At 32.8% G+C, this 19,154-nt stretch overlaps 1 long non-coding RNA gene across 4 annotated transcripts in view; it reads left to right on the top strand.

The window, feature by feature from the left end:
• Positions 1–3,808: 3,808 nt before the first annotated feature.
• LOC116597260 overlaps positions 3,809–19,154 on the top strand; it is an 85,935-nt gene continuing 70,589 nt past the window's right edge. For all 4 annotated transcript variants that reach the window (XR_004288535.1, XR_004288534.1, XR_004288533.1 and 1 more), the window contains exon 1: positions 3,809–3,929. This is a non-coding gene — a long non-coding RNA (uncharacterized LOC116597260). The remainder of the gene's footprint in view (positions 3,930–19,154) is intronic.

The following is a 19,154-nucleotide window of genomic DNA, read 5'->3' as shown; positions in this document are numbered from 1 at the left end:
TATACTTAAGCTGTGGATCATTCATAGTGTATTTTAAAATATATATATAAAATTGCTAGACATGTCATACTTGATATTGAAAATATATACTTGCCAGCCAGTTATTTATTGGGTATGTTTAGATATTTCTTCCCATAAGATAAAAGAGAATGGTAGTTAAATCATTACTAGTGAAATTTAACAATCTTGGGTATGATTATTTTAGAACTCAGCTAATCTTTCAAAATTATACCAGTATACTATAGTTATAAACATATGGAAGTAGATATAGATTGAACTTAAGATATAAATTTAGGCATAGATACATTTTATATAGACATAGTATTTTATGATTATGTATTCTATTAGTGCATTCTGATTATATTTCTAAATACATACATTATAATATTATAACATGTACACATATGAGAGAGGAGAGTTTGCACAGGTTTTATGAGCATAATAGGAATGTTAAAAGAGATAATGCTTGTAGAGTTCTTATCCCTGAACTTCTAGGTATTAATGATCAACATAGGACAAGTACTCTCAGAAATTTTTTTCACAAATGCCTCATTTTATATAAAAATATATGTATTAACAAATTTTAATCTAAACAATAGTTATTGCTTACTTTCTTGGAGATGTAGAAAAAAGGAGTAAATGAATATTACAAAATAACTGGGCATGTCTGCACTGAGGATCAGCATGCAGCACTAGGAGCTCTGCTGTGCCCTTAAGGGCCATCCTGCTTCTGCAGTTATGAATGTTCCTCTGTAGAGATTGTTATAGCCGGAATTGGTATTTGGAAAATCTTTATTTTGACCTTCCCATCACCATATTCAAAATGGAGAGTGAATTTAGGCATAACTTCATTTGTAAGCAGTCTACACCTGGTCTTATTTTCTTTAAGCAGCAGTGTCACTTTGTATCTACGTCATACCCGGAGATGTATACCCGTACCTCTCACTGCCATTCTCTCTTCTTTCCAATAGGAAAAAGAAAAAAAAAAAAAGCATTTTGAAGCATTATACTATGTATATTCTCAAGCCTAAGAATCACCGCTCAGTCTTTCTGAAATGTACAGGGGTTAACTTGTGAGACTATGGACAGCCACACAAAATCTTGGGTCTGTGTCACAGCTAAGTAAATATGCCAATAATTTAGTATTAAAATCCTAATCTCTCTCTCAAATTCCAGTATATAGCCTCAAAGAAATTGTTCTACATTTCTGCAGAAAATTTTGATTGATATTAATATATATTTAATAAAGCTATAAAATTATTTTTCATATGCCTGATTTTAAATACAGCATTAATCCACAATTTTTTATACAAAATTTGGGCCATGGGATTTTAATGAAACGTTAGTGTAATTCATGCACTTTAGGGTAAATTTCTCAAATAATTTTTGGTTTAGGAATTTTTTTTGTCTTTCTAATGTACTGTGATCTGATATTTTTGTAAAACAATAAAATTATTAGGCAAAGTGAAGTGAAAAGTACAATTCTGTTTTAATTATTAGACAACAGATATATGAGTATATACATATAGACATATACATATAATTTCACATTATAGAAATATCATTAGAGAAACATAATATAGGTAAATAAAAAACCTAAACCTTGTTCATAATGTGCACATAAGCACTTAGTAAAAAGTATTGTCATCACATTCATAAATGTCATTTTGCAATTAGAACTAAACAAAATGTTATGAGAGAAGTAGAAATTCCCCACGTAAGTACCTACATGTAAACGTTATACAAATATTGAGGATATCTGAATATAAAGTATTGATTGTGACAAATGAGCTCATTGCTTTCTTGTTAACTATCCAACTTACCTTGGATTGATAACATTAATTATAAGAAATAATATGTATCTATATTCTTTGTAAGTATTGTTCTAATAATATTCATGTAAGATATTTAAAGAATTTTAGCAATCACTGGTTTATTATACTTTTTCCAAATTAAAAAAAGTACTAATTTTTGTAATGCAACTTTAATCATTTACTGGTAATATATTCCAAAAAATCATTCTGTGAAATTATAGTTAGACAACTTTAAGGGAGAGAAATAAATAAATATTGGAACCATTACAGTTCTGTATGTTGATCTTCCCTTGAAGAAAATTAAAAATCAATGTGTTTAAGGAGTTCAGTAATAATTTTACTATAAGTGTGGAAGATCAAGAATATTCATGGGGGCAGTTTTGGGCTCAGTATGGAATCAAGTCCCGAGTTGAGCTCTGCATTCAACGTGGCATCTGCTCGTCCTTCTCCTACATCTCCCCCCTCCACTTGGGCTCACTTTTTCTCTCTCTTTATATATATATATATTTATCTATCTATAAAATAAATAAAGAAAATCTTAAAGAAAAGAGAATATACACTACTTCACTGATAAACTTGGTTTAATTATGGAACATGACAATATTCTGAAGAAACTCTGTTCTTTACATAGAAGTTTCCCAACAAAATCATCAATGATCAAACAGGATACTCCCATTCAAAGAGAGGGTCTGTGATTTTTCAATGGTAGATAAAAAGAAAAGTTAGAATATTAGAAGAACAGAGTTTCTATAGATGAAAATAATGAATCAGTTGTGTTCCAAGACGTAAGGTGCATCTGTAGACTCAATAAACTGCAAGGAAACACACTTTGTTAGCTATATTTCTTCCATGGATTGGACTCTCATATTGTTAGTTCTTGTATATTTTGGGCGTCGGTGTCCTTGGAAAAACAGTTGAGTTTCATATTTTGTCACAGTATTACCAAACATTTCAAGTAAACATTTTGGGTACAGCCTTCCACTAATATTTTCACAAGCCAGTAGAGTGCTTTGGATGTATGCTACTGTAGCATTTAAAAATTTTATGTATTTATTTGGGAGAAAAAGAGAGAGCATGAGGAGGGGGAGAGGCAGAAGGAGTAGAAGACTCCCCACAGAGCAGGGAGCCTATTGGGATCATGACCTGAGCCAAAGACAGATGTTTAACTGACTGTGCCACCTGGGCACCTCTTACTACAGCATTTAATTCAAAAAGGATTTCAAAGTTTTTTTTTTTAATTGTTTTGAGCTTAATTCTTTATGATTTGTCTCAAAATGCTGCTAAAGTTTGATGTTTTTGCTACTTCATTGGCTAGTCTGTAAGAAGACATATGGTATTGATTTTAGTACTTCATTTATGGTTACAAACCCAAACAATATATGGGGGAATCACATTCTAGATAAGAACAGTGCATTTTGATCTTTAAATTTTCAAAATTACTCCCATCATCATCCTCTGGTTTACTACAATATCACACTCAGAAATGCATGTCTTTTTTTTTTTTTTCTTTTGACAATACCAGTGGATTGCAGTTTGCTTTATTAAAGACAGAATTTAAATTAAATTGTAATTATTTTGCTTACCTGGTTATCTCTAAAAATCTTTGAAAAATTTTAAAATTTTAACTAAATTTACTTTATTTTTTTCTTTCTTTTTCTTATTTCTCCCAACTCCAGTGTAATTAACATATAGTACTATATAGTGTTGTATTAGTTTTCAGCGTACAATATAGTGCTTCAACCGTGCCAGATATTACTCTGTGCTCACTAAGAGAAATATACTCAATCCTCTTCCCCTTTAACCAGTCCCGCCCCCAGTCTCTTCTTTGGTAACCATCTGCTTGTTCTTAAAAGTCTGCTTTTTGGTTTGTCTTTCTTTCTTTTTTTCCCCCTTTGTTCATTTGTTTTGTTTCTTAAATGTCACATATGAATGAAATCATATGGTATTTTTCTTTTTCTGGCTTATTTTGCTTAGCCTTGTACTTTCCAGCTCCACCGTGTCATTGCAAATGGCCAGATTTCGTTCTGAATAATATTCCGTTATGTATATACACACCACTTCTACTTGTTCCATTCTGTTGATGGGCGCTTGGACTGTTTCCATAACTCAGCTATCGTAAGTAATGCTGCAATAAACATAAAGGTGCATGTATATCTTTTCAAATTAATGTTTTCATATTCTCTGGGTAAATATCCTATAGTGTGATTACTGAATCATAAGGTAGTTCTATTTTTAATTTTTGAGGAACCTCTGTACTGTTTTCCACAGTGGCTGCACCAGTTAGCATTCTCATCAGCAGAGCACAAGGATTCCTTTTTCTCTATATCCTCATCAACCCTTGTTGTTTCTTGTGGGTTTATTTATTTATTTATTTATTTATTTTTTATTTTAGCCATTCTGACAGGTATGAGGGGATATCTCATTGTGGTTTTGATTTGCATTTCCCCCAAGGATCAGTGATGTTGAGCATCTTTTCATATGTTTGTTGGCTGTCTGAATGTTTTCATTGGAGAAATGTATTTTAATATCTTCTGCCCATTTTTAACAGAATTATTTTTCTTTTTTTGGTGTTGAGTTTTTTAAGTTCTTTATGTCTTTTAGATTCTAGCCCCATATTGGATATATCATTTGCAAATATCTTCTCTTATTCAGTTGTCTGTTCTTTGATTTTGTTGATTGTTTCCTTTGCTGAAAAGATTTTTATTTTGATGTCCCAATAGATTATTTTTGGTTTTGTTTCCCTTGCCTCAAGAGATATATCTAGGAAGATGTTGTTAAGACCAATGTCAGAGAAACTGCTGCCTGTGCTCTACTCCAGGATTTATATGGTTTCAAGTCTCAGATTTAGATATTTAATCCATTTTGAATTGGCTTTTGTGTATGGTGTGAGAACGTGGTCTAGTTTCCTTTTGTGTATTACTGTCCTGTTTTTCAGCACCATTATTGAAGAAACTTTTTTCCATTACATATTCTTGCCTCCTTCATCAAAGATTAATTGTCCACATAATTATGGGCTTATTTCTGGGCTTTCTGTTCTGTTCTGTTAATCAGTATGTCTGTTTTTTGCTAACATCAGGGTTTTTTGTGGTTCCATACAAATTTTAGAGTGTTCTAGTTCTGTGAAAATTCTGTTGATATTTTGATAGGGATTGCATTAAAGCTGTGGATTGTTTTGGGTTGTATGGACTTTTTCACAATATTTATCTTTTTTATATATGAAGAATCCATATCTAACATCATACTCAATGGTGAAAAGCAGTTTTCCCCTAAGATCAGGAATAAGACAAGGGTGTTTAATCACTTTAAATCAACATAGTACTAGAAATCCTAGCCATAACAATTAGACTAGAAAAAGAAAGAATAGAAGGCATCCAAATTGTTAAGAAAGAAGTAAAGTTTCACTATTTGCAGATGACATTATACTATATAGAGACTCCTAAAGATTACATCAAAAAACTTCTAGAACTGATAAGTGAATTCAGGAAGGTCACAGGATACAAAATCAATGTACAGAAATCTGTTACATTTCTATGCACTAATAATGAAGTGGCAGAAAAAGAAATTAAGAAAACAATTGCATTTACAATCAAGCTGAAAAAAATACCAAAGAGCTGAAATACTTGTACCCTGAACTATAAAACATTGATAAAATAAATTAAAGACAACAAAATGGAAAGATATTCCACATCGTGGATTCTAAACAAATATTATACCTTAATTTTCATCGATAAATAAAGTTTATGAAGTTAGAATGATTATAAAATGACCATTTTATCACTTTTCACATACTTTTGGGATACAAGTAATGGACTATCCTCAAAGTAACCAATGTTGTAATGTAAAATTAAATTACTGCTTTGAATTAGTATGCTGGTTGTCCCCCATTTTACTCACCATCCATATTCAAAACCTGACCTTGTCTGTGCATCAGTCAATGTCCTGGCAATGCCAAATTGCTGTCAATTTATAACATTTACTTTCAATGTCTAGGGTTATATTGTCATGAAGAAGTTAAAAAAAAAAAGTTAATTAATCAGCACCAATCCCCAGGTTGATTGATTGATTGATTGGTTATTTATTTAATTTATTTATTTTAGTACTGTTTTAGAAGATTCTGGGATAATTTCCTGGCAACACCCAGGAAAGTCTTCAAGGAGAATCTTGGTTGATATCCTGACAATGTCATATTGCTATAGAAATTTCAGTACACTTATTCTTACTTTTTGTACTTATTTTGTCATAGATATTAAAGCAGTTTATAAAAGAGTGCCAGTACACAGTTATATTTTAGTAGTTCTAGAAAATCTTTGATTAATTTTAACTTTATAAGCCTTAATTACTTAATACTATATGCTCAATGAAATATTGTGTACCCTTTATCTTTCTTTTTTTTCCCTTTTCTTTATATTCTGTATGAATGTATCTTGCAAGTTTAGATCTATGATCCACTTTAAATTAAGTTTTTGAATATGGTATGAGATAAAATCAAGGTTATTTTTTCCTATGGTTATCTAGTTATTCCAGAAAACCTTTGGAAAAAGTTTCCTTCCTCTATTAGATACTTTTGACATCATTATCCAAATATCAAGGGCCTTATAAATTTGGGGTTTATTTCTAGTCCTTCTTTATACTTGTATAAAGTATATAAAGTATACTTTATACTCTGACATGACTATGTCAGAGTCATGCTATCTTGATTATTATAGTTTTATTATAGTCCTTAAAATAAGACAATATAAACAGCACAGTATTCTTCTTCATTTTTGAGATTGTTCTAGATATTAAAATATTTTCATTTTCATATAATCATTTAAGGAATACATTGAGCTCTAGTCATTTGGTGAAGAATTAACATTTTAACAATATTGAATATTTCAGAACACAAACATGAGGTATCTCTCTGGTAACACAGGTATTTTCACATTTTCATAGCAATACACCTCAGGTAAATGTTTAGTGTTGAGCTCTTGTCAGAATGTTTCTACTTATTTGTAAGCATAGCTTTATGGATGCTTTAAAATTTAAATCAAAAGTCAGGCACCCCTTTTTGGACACTTAACCAACTGAGTCACCCCTTTTGGGTGCCTGGGTGGCTCAGTAGGTTAAGTATCCGACTTTTGGTTTTGGCTCAGGCATGAACTCGTATGTTGAGACGGAGTCCACCTCTGGCTCCACACACAGCACAGAGTTAGCTTCAGATTCTCTCCCTCTGCCCCTCCCCCACTGCCACCCCACTCGTGCTCTCTTTCTCTCTCCCTTTCTCTAAAATAAATAAATAAATCTTAAAAACCTGTTTTGTTTATTCATTAAAGCATATGTGTCATCTTGAGACTCATTGTCTCTTTGAGAATTGAAACATGTAAAGAAATTTTTGTGGGACTACTTCTGGATTTTATCAGGGATATCTGAAGAGTTTTATTGGGGAGACTATGGATTTTTTATGCACTATTTTTTGGAGTGTTGATTATTTATTTTTAAATAGACAATTAATTTGACTCAAACTGCAAATTCTGTGCCTTAGTGGGTAGCTAAAATCTCAGTTAACTTTTTGCATCTTTAGCTGGATTCTGTCCCACACACGCATGGGTTGATGATGATCAAAGTTTTGGGCAGAATTTAAATACAAAATATAAGCCTCCTTTTCTTAGTATCACCTCTCTGTCCATCAGGTATGGTGCCCAACTCTGTGCACTACTTCTTCAGAGCAGGGAGAATTCGGATTTTCTATTGAAATTTTAATTTCCTTATGTATTACTAACTTGGTCTTCCTTCAAGAAGTGTTTTTTTCTGTTCTAATTAATAATTCTCAAAAAAATTTATGCTCCTCCATATCTTTTTTTTATTTTATTTTTATTTTATTTTTTAAAGATTTTATTTATTTATTTGACAGAGAGAGATCTCAAGCAGGCAGAGAGACAGGTAGAGAGAGAGGAGGAAGCAGGCTCCCTGCTGAGCAGAGAGCCCGATGCGGGACTCGATCCCAGGACCCTGGGATCATGACCTGAGCTGAAGGCAGAGGCTTTAACCCACTGAGCCACCCAGGCGCCCCAATGCTCCTCCATATCTTTCTCCTATTTTTGTTCATTCTCCAATGACTTCAAGTGTTTATTGTTGTTGTTTGTTTTTCTTTAAAAATAATACTGTGCAGAATTTGGAGTTGTTAGCTAAGTAAAGGTAATATCAATAAAAAACGTACTTAAACATGCTGAAAATTAACAGTTAGATTGAAATCAACCTAAAAGTTAATGTGACAAAAACAATTACTCATATACTTAATTTTGTGGTAATATATAGGAAGGTCTTGAAGACTTTTTGAATACTTTTAATATTTTCCCCTCTATTAAATTAGTAGAACAGATACTGAGAAAACAAAAATCAGTTGCAGAAAGAACAAATACAATTTTATATAAAATAAAATTTAATTTTTCAGGTTTTATCTTGTGAGATACTTGCATATAAAATCTACACCTATCCTCAGTTTATAATCTTTTGGAGAATACAAATTAATTTTTCCCCTCATCTATGGTGCTTTTAGTTGCCACAGAATTTAATGTTCATGACAATTTGTTTTCAAAGTATGTGTAACCCAGTTTTTAGCTCAGTTTTTGTTTTTCTGTAAATTCTGCAAAAACAGTTGGGAAATTCAGTCAATTATTTTTATTGGAAATAATGTGACTCAGAGCTCCATTGACAGATAAGAAAAATGGGGAATGCAAATGATGATGAACATCTCTAATTTTTTTTTAAAAAATATCTCCTATTAGGGTAGAATTTATTAGACATTTGGAAGTAATTAAATGGGTTACAAAGATTTTAATATCCAATGTATAAATATATACAAGGTATAAGCAAGTATGTGTTTGTCTCCCATAAAAGCAAAGCAAACTATTCCTCTCTCTTTTCCTAAAACCAAAAATATTGAAGGTTCTAGAAGGAAAACTTATTAAATTAAAGTTTAAGAAATGCTTAAAGTATCTTTTTTTAAAAAGGTATTTTGGGGTTTATGGATGTTGGGATTAGGGAGAATGGGCTCAGCAATTATAAATATGCAAGAAACTATCTATATACAGAGATAAAAATTTATGTTCAGAGTTTATCTAAAATGAAGCATTTATCCCTCTTGGGCTTATATTTTAGTTGTCTTGAAATAACAGTTTATTGTGAATAGCATATCAGACTTTTAACTATAATACAGCATGTTAACAAGTATTGTGGGTAATGAAAACCAAATTAGTGTAAGTAGTTTTATTAAATTGTCATGTGTTTGTTTTCCTTAAATATTTAGACTTCAGAGAAACTAGTCTATTTATTCGCTTGAGGTAGTGTAAGTAGTTTTATTAAATTGTCATGTATTTGTTTTCCTTAAATATTTAGACTTCAGAGAAACTAGTCTATTTAGTTGCTTGAGGTAATAATGCCAAATATAATTAAAACTACTCTCTAATAAGTGTACTGATGCCTACTGTTTTGAGTTTAATTTCACCAATTATGCCTTTGGTTAGCAGCCTCCTACTCATTTAGCTAAAAAACACATTATGCTGTAATACTTGTAATGTGGATCAAGTGCTACAATGAATGGCTGTTTTTGTTGGGTTAGCAGAATAGAAAACTTTTGACTTCTAAACAATTAAGAAAATATAAAAAGTGACTAGTGAAATTTTATCCAGAGGTCTGCAACAAAATGGCAACGAACTTAAGGTTACACAATTTTTTTTTTCTTTCAGACAATACAATATTATTATTTCTGTGTAAAATTATCTTCACAGAAAATTAAATAATTAAATGTAAGGAAAACACTAAGAAACAGGGAGTGAAGACTTGGTGCTATGATTAGCATTCATAAATACCAACAAAGGTCCAGCAACCACATGCCAGTATGTTAGAATATTACATACTGTGTTCATTAACACATAGGTCTGTCTAATATTTTTGGCCACTGAATAAAGGTAGATACTTTTTAAGTAAATGTAAAAATTATTATAAATGAGTTCTGAAAAATTCATTACACATTTTCACAATAAGTCAATAATAAAGGATATAACATACTAATTTTTTTTAAAGATTTTATTTATTTATTTGACAGAGAGAGATCACAAGTAGGCAGAGAGGCAGGCAGAGAGAGAGAGAGGAGGAAGCAGGCTCCCTGCTGAGCAGAGAGCCCGATGCGGGACTCGATCCCAGGACCCCGAGATCATGACCTGAGCCGAAGGCAGCGGCTTAACCCACTGAGCCACCCAGGCGCCCTAACATACTAATTTATATTTATGAAAAACAGCTCAAACATCAGCCAGATGGTTCTGTGAGTTACTGTGTTTCCGGATCACTATCCAGTATTTTTTCCTTCCATATTGCTTTGCAAAATAAAAAGTATACTTCCCATTAGTTATATTATGCATCTATGTAGAAGCTACATTAAAGATCAAGCCATACAATTTGGAATATTGAGAATTAATTAGATTTGAATTTTTAATAGTGTTGTATTTGAAGAGAAGAAATTTGATGTTTTTTCTAATTCTCCCATAAATACCATGACCAAGTCATGAAAAATTACATAAAATAAGGCATTGTTCCACAAGAATATAATTTTTTACATTTATTTTTCTAACTGATAATTATTATTATATAAGGTGCCACATCCTGGGCTAAACATTTGAGATAAAAATCTGAATAAATCATTGTTCCTATCTAAATATTTCAATAGTCAAAAAACAGAGACAAACCTGTAATCAAACCATGTAATTAAGTATGGACTATAAGAGCGGTTTCAGAAAGGAATCATGAATACCTCTTAAGGAATCAGGTCCTTGATCAAGACCCAGTAATTACATGATTAATTCTATAAAAAATTGTCAAAGTGTTTTCAACCAACAATGTATAAGTGATCTCATTGTCTACATCATTTTTTATTACTATTTCTTGTTTTTTTGTTTTGTTTTATTTTCTTAAGGTTTAATTTATTTATTCAACTGAGAAAGACAGAGAGAGGGAACACAAACAGCGGGAGTGGGAAAGGGAGAAGCAGGCTTCCCACTGAGCAGGGAGACCAGTGTGATGTGGGGTTCCATTCCAGGCCCTGGGGTCACGACCTGAGCTGAAGGCAGACGCTTCATGACTGAGCCACCCAGGCACCCTTGTTTCTTGTTTTAAATTTTAGACATACTGATAGGTTTGTAGTGTTATCTTACGGTGGTTTTAATTTGTATTTCCCTAATGGCTAGTGATCTTGAGCAACTTTTCATGTGCTTATCTCCCTATATACATCCTTTTAGGTAAAATGTTTATTCATAACTTTTGCCTTTTTTTAATTAGATTTTTTTTGTTGTTGGTTTGATGGCTATATTCTGGGACTTCTTTATATATTCTAGATACTAATCCTTAGTCATATGTGTGGTTTATAAACAATTTGTTCCCAATCTGCATCTTGTGTTCATTCTCTTCACATGGCTCTTTACAGAGCAAATGTTTTTAATTTTCATGAGGTCCAACTTATCAATGTTTTCTTTTATTGATCATGATTTTGGTGTTAAATCTAATAGCTATCTGTCTTAAAATTTTTTTTTCTAAAGTTTTGTGTTTTTCTTTAGGGTAAATACCCAGTAGTGCAATTGCTGGGTCATAGGGCAGTTCTATTTTCAACATTTTGAGGAACCTCCATGCTGTTTTCCAGAGTGGCTGCACCAGCTTGCATTCCCACCAACAGTGTAGGAGGGTTCCCCTTTCTCCGCATCCTCGCCAGCATCTGTCATTTCCTGACTTGTTGATTTTAGCCATTCTGACTGGTGTGAGGTGATATCTCATTGTGGTTTTAATTTGTATTTCCCTGATGCCGAGTGATATGGAGCACTTTTTCATGTGTCTGTTGGCCATCTGGATGTCTTCTTTGCAGAAATGTCTGTTCATGTCCTCTGCCCATTTCTTGATTGGATTATTTGTTCTTTGGGTGTTGAGTTTGCTAAGTTCTTTATAGATTTTGGACACTAGTCCTTTATCTGATATGTCGTTTGCAAATATCTTCTCCCATTCTGTCAGTTGTCTTTTGATTTTGTTAACGGTTTCCTTTGCTGTGCAAAAGCTGGCGATTCACAGACCTGTACCCCTGGGGATAAAAATATATGTTTATAAAAAATAAAAAATTAAAGTTTTGTGTTTTTTTGCCTAAGGTTTATATTTCTACATTTCCCATTTATTTAATTCCATAACTAATAATTGAGTCAATTTTGTATAAGAGGTGAGGTTTATGTCTCTGCTTTTGTTTGCTATTGTTATTTACCTATGAATGCCCATCTGTTCGAGTGCCATTTATTGAAAACAAAAAGCAAAAAATACCCCATTCTATCTCCATTGAATTATTTATATAACTTTGTTAAAAATCAGTTGAGCATATTTATAAGGTTCTGTTTTTATGTCCTCCCTGTGGTTATATTTTTCTGTGTTTCTATCACTCTGCCAATACCACACTGTTACGTGACTATAGCTATATAGGAAGCCCTAATATTCAATACAGTGATATTTTTCACATTTGTTGTTACTAAGACTGTTTTAGATATTATAGGGCCCATTTTCCCCCATATAAGTTTTAGACTAAACTTGACTATGTTTACAGAAACATAAAACTTTCAGGGATTTTGATAGCAGGTGCTTTAAACTTATAGATCATTTTATGATAATTAATACCTTTCTTATATGGAGACTTCCAGGACATAAATAAAACACATTTTTAAAAATTACTTAGATATTCTTTGTTATCTTTCATCAGCATTTTATAGTTTCCAATACACAGAACCTGTACATGTTTTGTTAAATTTATAACTAAGTATTTTGTGATCATAAGAGTCCCTATAAGAGGGAGCAACATATTTCCTTCTCTTCTATCTTCTGGAATAGACTATATAAAATTCATGTTAGTTGTTCTTTAAACATTTTGTAGAATTACTAGAAAACTATCTGGAACTGGAGATTTCTTTTTTGAGAGCTTCCTTTTTAGAGAGCTTTTGAAATTTTAAAATAAATTATTTTAGTAATTGTGGATTTATCCATTGGTCCCTTTAGAATTGTTTGAGTTTTACTTGTTTGTGTTTTTTTCAGGAATTTGTCCATTTTATGTGTTGTTTAACTTATAAGATTGCTTATATATTCCTTTGTCTTCTTTTTTTACTGTTGTCATTTTTGCTAGAGACTTATCAATGTTATTGGTCTTTTCAAATAATCATCTTTTTATTTCATTGATTTCCTCTATTTTTTTTCCCTGATTTCAATCAAAGTGGTTTTTGCTAGTGTCCTTATTATTTTCCTACTTCCAATTGCTTTGACTATATTTTAGTCTTTGGTTTCTAATTTCTTGAGGTAGGATACTGCAGTATTTTGAAAGAAACTTCTTTTTTGAGAGTTTACTTAGATTGTGTTATTCATGGAGTTCAGTTAAGAAATAACAAGTTATAACATAAGAGTAAAATGGCCAATGGAATGAAAAAATGTACACCTAATTTTTAAACACTAATGCTAGATTAATAATTGTCTAGGGGATACCTGGGTGCCTCAGTCAGTTAAATATCTGCCTTTTTGTTCAGGTCATGATCTGGGCTTCTGGGATCCAGCCCCATGTCTGGCTCCCTGGTCAGCAAGGGGTCTGCTCTCCCCTTCCCTCTGCCTGCCCCTCTGCACTCCCTCTCCCCCCGCCCCTGCACTACTTACTCTAGCTTGTTCGCTCTTTCAAATAAATAAATAAAATCTTAAAAAAATTGTTGTCTAGAGTTGCAAATTTAGAAATTAGTATGTGTAAGTATTTACATGGATTTAATTATGCAAGTATCAGAACACTTTGAGTTTATAAAATATTTCATTTATTTTACATTAAGTTTTTAAACCAGTGACAAATTCAAAGTGAAGTATTAATCTGTAAACTATCTGTATAAAATAAAATGTGCTGAAAATGATTTTCATATAAACATAGGTAAGTATGATCACCCTAAAGTCAGTGAGAAAATGGCATAGAGTGGAAATAAGTCTAGGTAGTCTAAAATGGAATCAAATATAAATGATACCATCATTTGTCAGGTAGATGGTAGAATTTGAAGAATGGGGGATTAGATGGATAACATCAAGAAATATGTCAGAATCAAATTATTTACCAAAACACAGTAGTGTGTTTAAACACCATGAACCTGATGGTAACATTTAAATCTATATTCAGGATAGACATAGAACATAAAATCCAGATTTATTTAACTATTTTTAAAAATATTTTGCTAATTTATTTGACAGACAGAGATCACAAGCAGTCAGAGAGATAGGCAGAGAGAGAGAGAGAGAGGAGGAGCAGGCCCCCTGCTGAGCAGACAGCCCGATGTGGAGCTTGATTCTAGGACCCCAGGATCGTGACCTGAGCCGAAGGCCTAGGCTTTAACCCACTGAGCCACCCAGGTGCCCCTTATTTAACTATTTTTATGTACTTTAAAAAAACTTCCTTTTTATCTGTACAGAGGGTTGAAGACAGACAATAAATAGTCCTTATTTTTATTTTATTGTTTTTTAAAGAATTTTGCCCCATACCAGTATTAATGATTTAGACCTACAGAAACAAGACAAACTCTGCAAAGCAAGGAAGACAATCAAGATGAATATTTTTCCTGTTGTCAGTTATACAAATCCAAGGAAACATTAATTTCTAAACTTGAACCTTCTCATTCTCTGGTGACATATGAACAGATTATCAATTCAATCAATATGACAGCTGCCTTCTTAATTGGAGGATGTGCTATGGAAATGTCAGGCAGAATTTGCTGCCTTAGCAATAACACACAAATTTTTCTTCTGTTGTGTACATCCTTAACCATTAATTACCCCAAAATAAGATTCTGGCATACTTGTTGCGTTTCATAAACCAATATGTACCTTTTTATGTGAAGACCAAAAAAAGCTTTTTTAATTTCTTATTAAAAGAAAAAATGTAGTAAATTAAACATAAATTACTATTGCTTATATTTACAATTTTTCTCAAATTCCAGTGGCGTCATTATGCATTTGCTGCTGGAAATAATATCTAAATCTTATATAAACATACAAGGCAGGTTCCTTCACTCCCCCATTTTTTCTTTATTGGGTAACATGCCAGCTCATGGAGTAATGACTTAAAATGTGTTTGTTTATTTATTTATTTATTTTTGTACAAAGCAGAATTTTGCAATTTTTCAAAATGCTAATCATGATTTAAGCAAATAATTTTCTGTAAAATGATTCATTTTTATCATGGGAAGTAGACATCTTGGGTGAGAATGAAAATGTTAACTTTTGTTATTATTATTGTGGACATAAGATCAGTTTGTTAATCTAAGAAATTATGTATGGAATATTAGGAAGGAACAAACTAAAGTAGAAATAATTCTCATCATGACACCCCCAAAATGTTGGGCACCAATATTCTTTTAAATAATAGAAAGTAAAATAATAGAAAATAAAACATAATTGGTTTAATTATATTTATGAATGTGACATAAGTAAAAACAATTGACAGTAAGAAGAGACAGCAAGGTCTTACTTTTTCCATTAAAGGATGGTTTCAATATTTATAAGATTATTTCACTTTTTACAATTTATAAGATTATTTCATGGCTTTAGGCATGTTTGTATATTTGTAAAATAGTTTCCTTTATCATCCCTATATGCAAAGGCTGAGAATAATCCCCATAGAGTAAACTTTTTGGCTTACTTTAACATCTTTGCAGCCTCTACACTTCTCCGGTATGCTGAATAGCACCGTACATTGTGTCATTTTAGGCCGCCTGGCTGTATATTCCAGTGGCGGTCAAATCTGCAGAGATGGCTGGAATTTGAGGATCTTTTTCATGATGTATTAAATACAAATTTCTCAAGATTCTACAAGCTTTACCCTTTGTGCAACCGATCAGCAAAAGTCTGAGACAAAGCTAACAATTCTAACCCCTAAATCCCATTTTTAAAAGTATATTTTAAGAAAATTACATGATCAGATTTCATTAAGGTTGAAATACGATGCAGCCCTAAGGCGGGGTTTTGTCTCCTGCTGAGAATATTATCCATCGTGGCTTTCACTGTATCTCCTGGAATTTTCAAGGAAATTAAGTCAGGAAATTTTGTGTGTGTGTGTTGGGGGGGGGGTTTTGTTGTTGTTTTATTTTATTTTATTTATTTTTTAAATTTATTTGTCAGGGAAAGAAAGAGAGTGCACAGCAGGGGGAATGGCAAGTCGAGCAGGCAGAGGGAGAAGCAGGCTCCCCGCGGATCAAGGAGCCTAATGCAAGACTTGATCCCAGGACTCTGAGATCATGACCCAGTCCAAAGGCAGGTGCTTAATGGACGGAGCCACCCAGGCATCCCAAATCAGGGGAATGTTGCTTTCCTATTTAATCTATATCCATAAGGCCATGAGAGTCATGTTGTTGTTTCTGTTCTTTCTTTTCCCATAATTTAAACCTCAAATATAGGGGCACCTGGGTGGCTCCGTTGGTTAAGCATCTGCTTTAGGCCTAGGATCCAACTCCTTGCTCAGCTGGAAGCCAGCTTCTCCCTCTCCTTCTGCCTGACACTGCCTACCTGGGCTCTCTTTTTCTCTCTTTCTGTCAAATAAATAAATAAAATCTTAAAAAAAATAAATCTCATATACATAGTTTGTTCTCATTCGCTGCTATATTGTTAAATGTTGTATCATTATATTACTCAATGTGTCGTCTGTGGTTCTTGAAGAAATAAAGAAATTTAAATCCAGAAAACAACAAAACAAAGCACAATTTCCTATTGATTTTGAAAGATCACTAGAATAGATAAATGTTGTTATACATTTGTCAAACCTATAGAATATACAGTACCGATGAGTAACTCTAATGTAAACTAGGGACTTTGGGTGCTGGTGATATGTAGTTGTAACGAAGGTTTACTCTGGTGGGGGTGTTGATAATGAAGGCGATCGTGCATGTGGGGGTAGGGAGTATAGGGACGGTCTTTATATCTTCCCCTCAATTTGCTGCTAAAACTACTCTAAAAAAAGTTAACAATAAAGGCCACCGAGTTAGTTATTTGGTCCTGTTTCCAATTTTAAATTTCAGATAAAAATTTTGTCCTCCTTTGATACAGTTTTGCTCAACCGGTATTTTAAAATATTTTATTGTGAAATATTTCAAATATATAGAAAACTTTAGAAGCATATTGTAAGTCTCCACATACCAAAGACCAAGTATTTTAAAATTAATATTTGACTTTTAAGTTCAAGTCTTACTCATTTTAGAAAAAAAATTTCACATTTAGTTTATCCCCTATATTATGCCTCTGTAGAGACATCTTTGTCACACAGGAATGACTATTTGTCTGAAATGATACTGTATATTAACATATATGATAGAACTGTAGAATTTTTTGCATTTCTAGATTAATTTCTAGGTAAATTTATTTATAGACGTAGATTGGAAAAATTCTCATAATTTAAAGTTTGAGTATTAGTATTCATGCATATCCATTCATGTATGTCTCATTTTTATTCCTCAAAATAGTTTATGATTTTCTCCAGGGAGATTTTGTGTATCTTTTTTATGGATTCATTCCTAGATAATTTACACATTACACTAGGAATGGTATGTATGTTTTTTTTCCCTATTGTGTTTTCTAAATGTGTAATTCTGTGTCGTACATAGGATCACTGACACATAACTAACTCCACAGAGTTTAAATGTAAAATAAGCTTTATTAGATAAATTTCCAGGCAGAGGGGGTGCCTGGGTGGCTCAGTGGGTTAAAGCCTCTGCCTTCGGCTCAGGTCATCATCCTGGCGTCCTGGAATCGAGCCCCGCATCAGGCTCTCTGCTTGGCAGGGAGCCTGCTTCCCCCCCCCCCCCCCGCCTGCTTATTTGCCTGCTTGTGATCTCTGTCTGTAAAATAAATAAATAAAATCTTGATGTGGATCTAATGCGCCTTGTATCCTCTTCTTGAGGCTTCTCTTATCCTTGAGATCCATCCAATCACTTCCGAAGTTTTTGGCTATGTCTGTATTGCCAAGTGCAGACAAGAAACCCAACACATTCCTGAGTGCCTAGGTAGAGATGTTGGGACCAGAGGGTGGGTAGGGGGAGACAGTCAGTTTTCCATGATCACACCCTTACATCAGTCTCAAGTTCACACCTGCCTACGATATATTTCAGAGTTTGTCACTCTTAATGATCTTCTTGAAAATAGCTTATCTGGGGGTGCCTGGGTGCCTCAGTGAGTTAAAGCCTCTGCCTTCGGCTCAGGTCATGATCCCAGGGTCCTGGGATCAAGCCCCGCACTGGGCTCTCTGCTCAGCGGGAAGCCTGCTTCCTTTCCTCTCTCTCTGCCTGTGTCTCTGCCTACTTTGTGATCTTTCTCTCTCTGTGTCAAATAAATAAATAAATAATCTTAAAAAAAAAAAAAGAAGAAAGAAAATAGCTTATCTGTTACTAATCTCTTCTGTTGTTTTCCTATTTATTAATTTCTTTTTAATTTCAATATTTCTTTTCCTCTTTAATCTATCACTTTATGTCTAACTTCTTAAATTTAACTATAAACACAATTATGTTCAGTATTTTGTTTTCAAAATATATAATTTGCAGAATTATTTAAATTTTCCTTTTTAGTTTTTATGCCCATAATTGCTTTATCTGATTAATTGAATTGGTTAACATTACCCATAGAGTGTTAAGTAGTCATGGAGCTAGTAGCATTCTTACCCTTTTTCTAAGCTTTCTGAATACGTCAAAGGGAAACAGAGTCTGACCTGAAGGGGATCCAATGGCCAAATCTGTCATAGTTTGAGCATCAACATTATGCTGATGATAATGAATTATATTGTATAGTAAAAAATACTTTTGGGATATATAATGAATTGAAAAAAGAGAAAGTGGGGCAAACTCTTCTTTACAGAAGAAAGTCAAACATAATAAATATAGAAATAATGAAAAAAATTAGAAAGACCTCATTTTTCAACTCTTAAGAGAATCATTGATTCAAACTTGTCATCAGTGGGTACCAAAACAATTGGATGAAGGCTATTAGTGTACAGGGTATCGTATTCTCAAATTATAGTCTTTAGTGTGGCCTGCTTGGTGGTTATTTAAAAAAAAACATTCCTCAAGCAATTCTAATGTCTTTCAGGTTGAGAAACACAGATGAGGCTTTTGGGAAAGTTAATGTGCACATTGTTAAAACAAGAGTAGAATGCAAGAGAAAGGGATCTTAGGTAGACATCTCAGTTCTGTTGCTGTTGCTTAAAGAAGTTTTCCTTCTGAATCTTTCCTTCAGTGCACTTTTCTTTGAGTTCATTTTTTGTTTGTTTGTTTGTTTGTTTGTTTTTTGGCTCTT

The sequence above is a fragment of the Mustela erminea genome, chromosome 8 (assembly GCF_009829155.1).
Source record: "Mustela erminea isolate mMusErm1 chromosome 8, mMusErm1.Pri, whole genome shotgun sequence".
In the NCBI taxonomy this organism is placed as follows: domain Eukaryota; kingdom Metazoa; phylum Chordata; class Mammalia; order Carnivora; family Mustelidae; genus Mustela; species Mustela erminea.
Note: the sequence above shows the minus strand (reverse complement) of the source record. Positions and strands in the feature narration are given on the sequence as shown.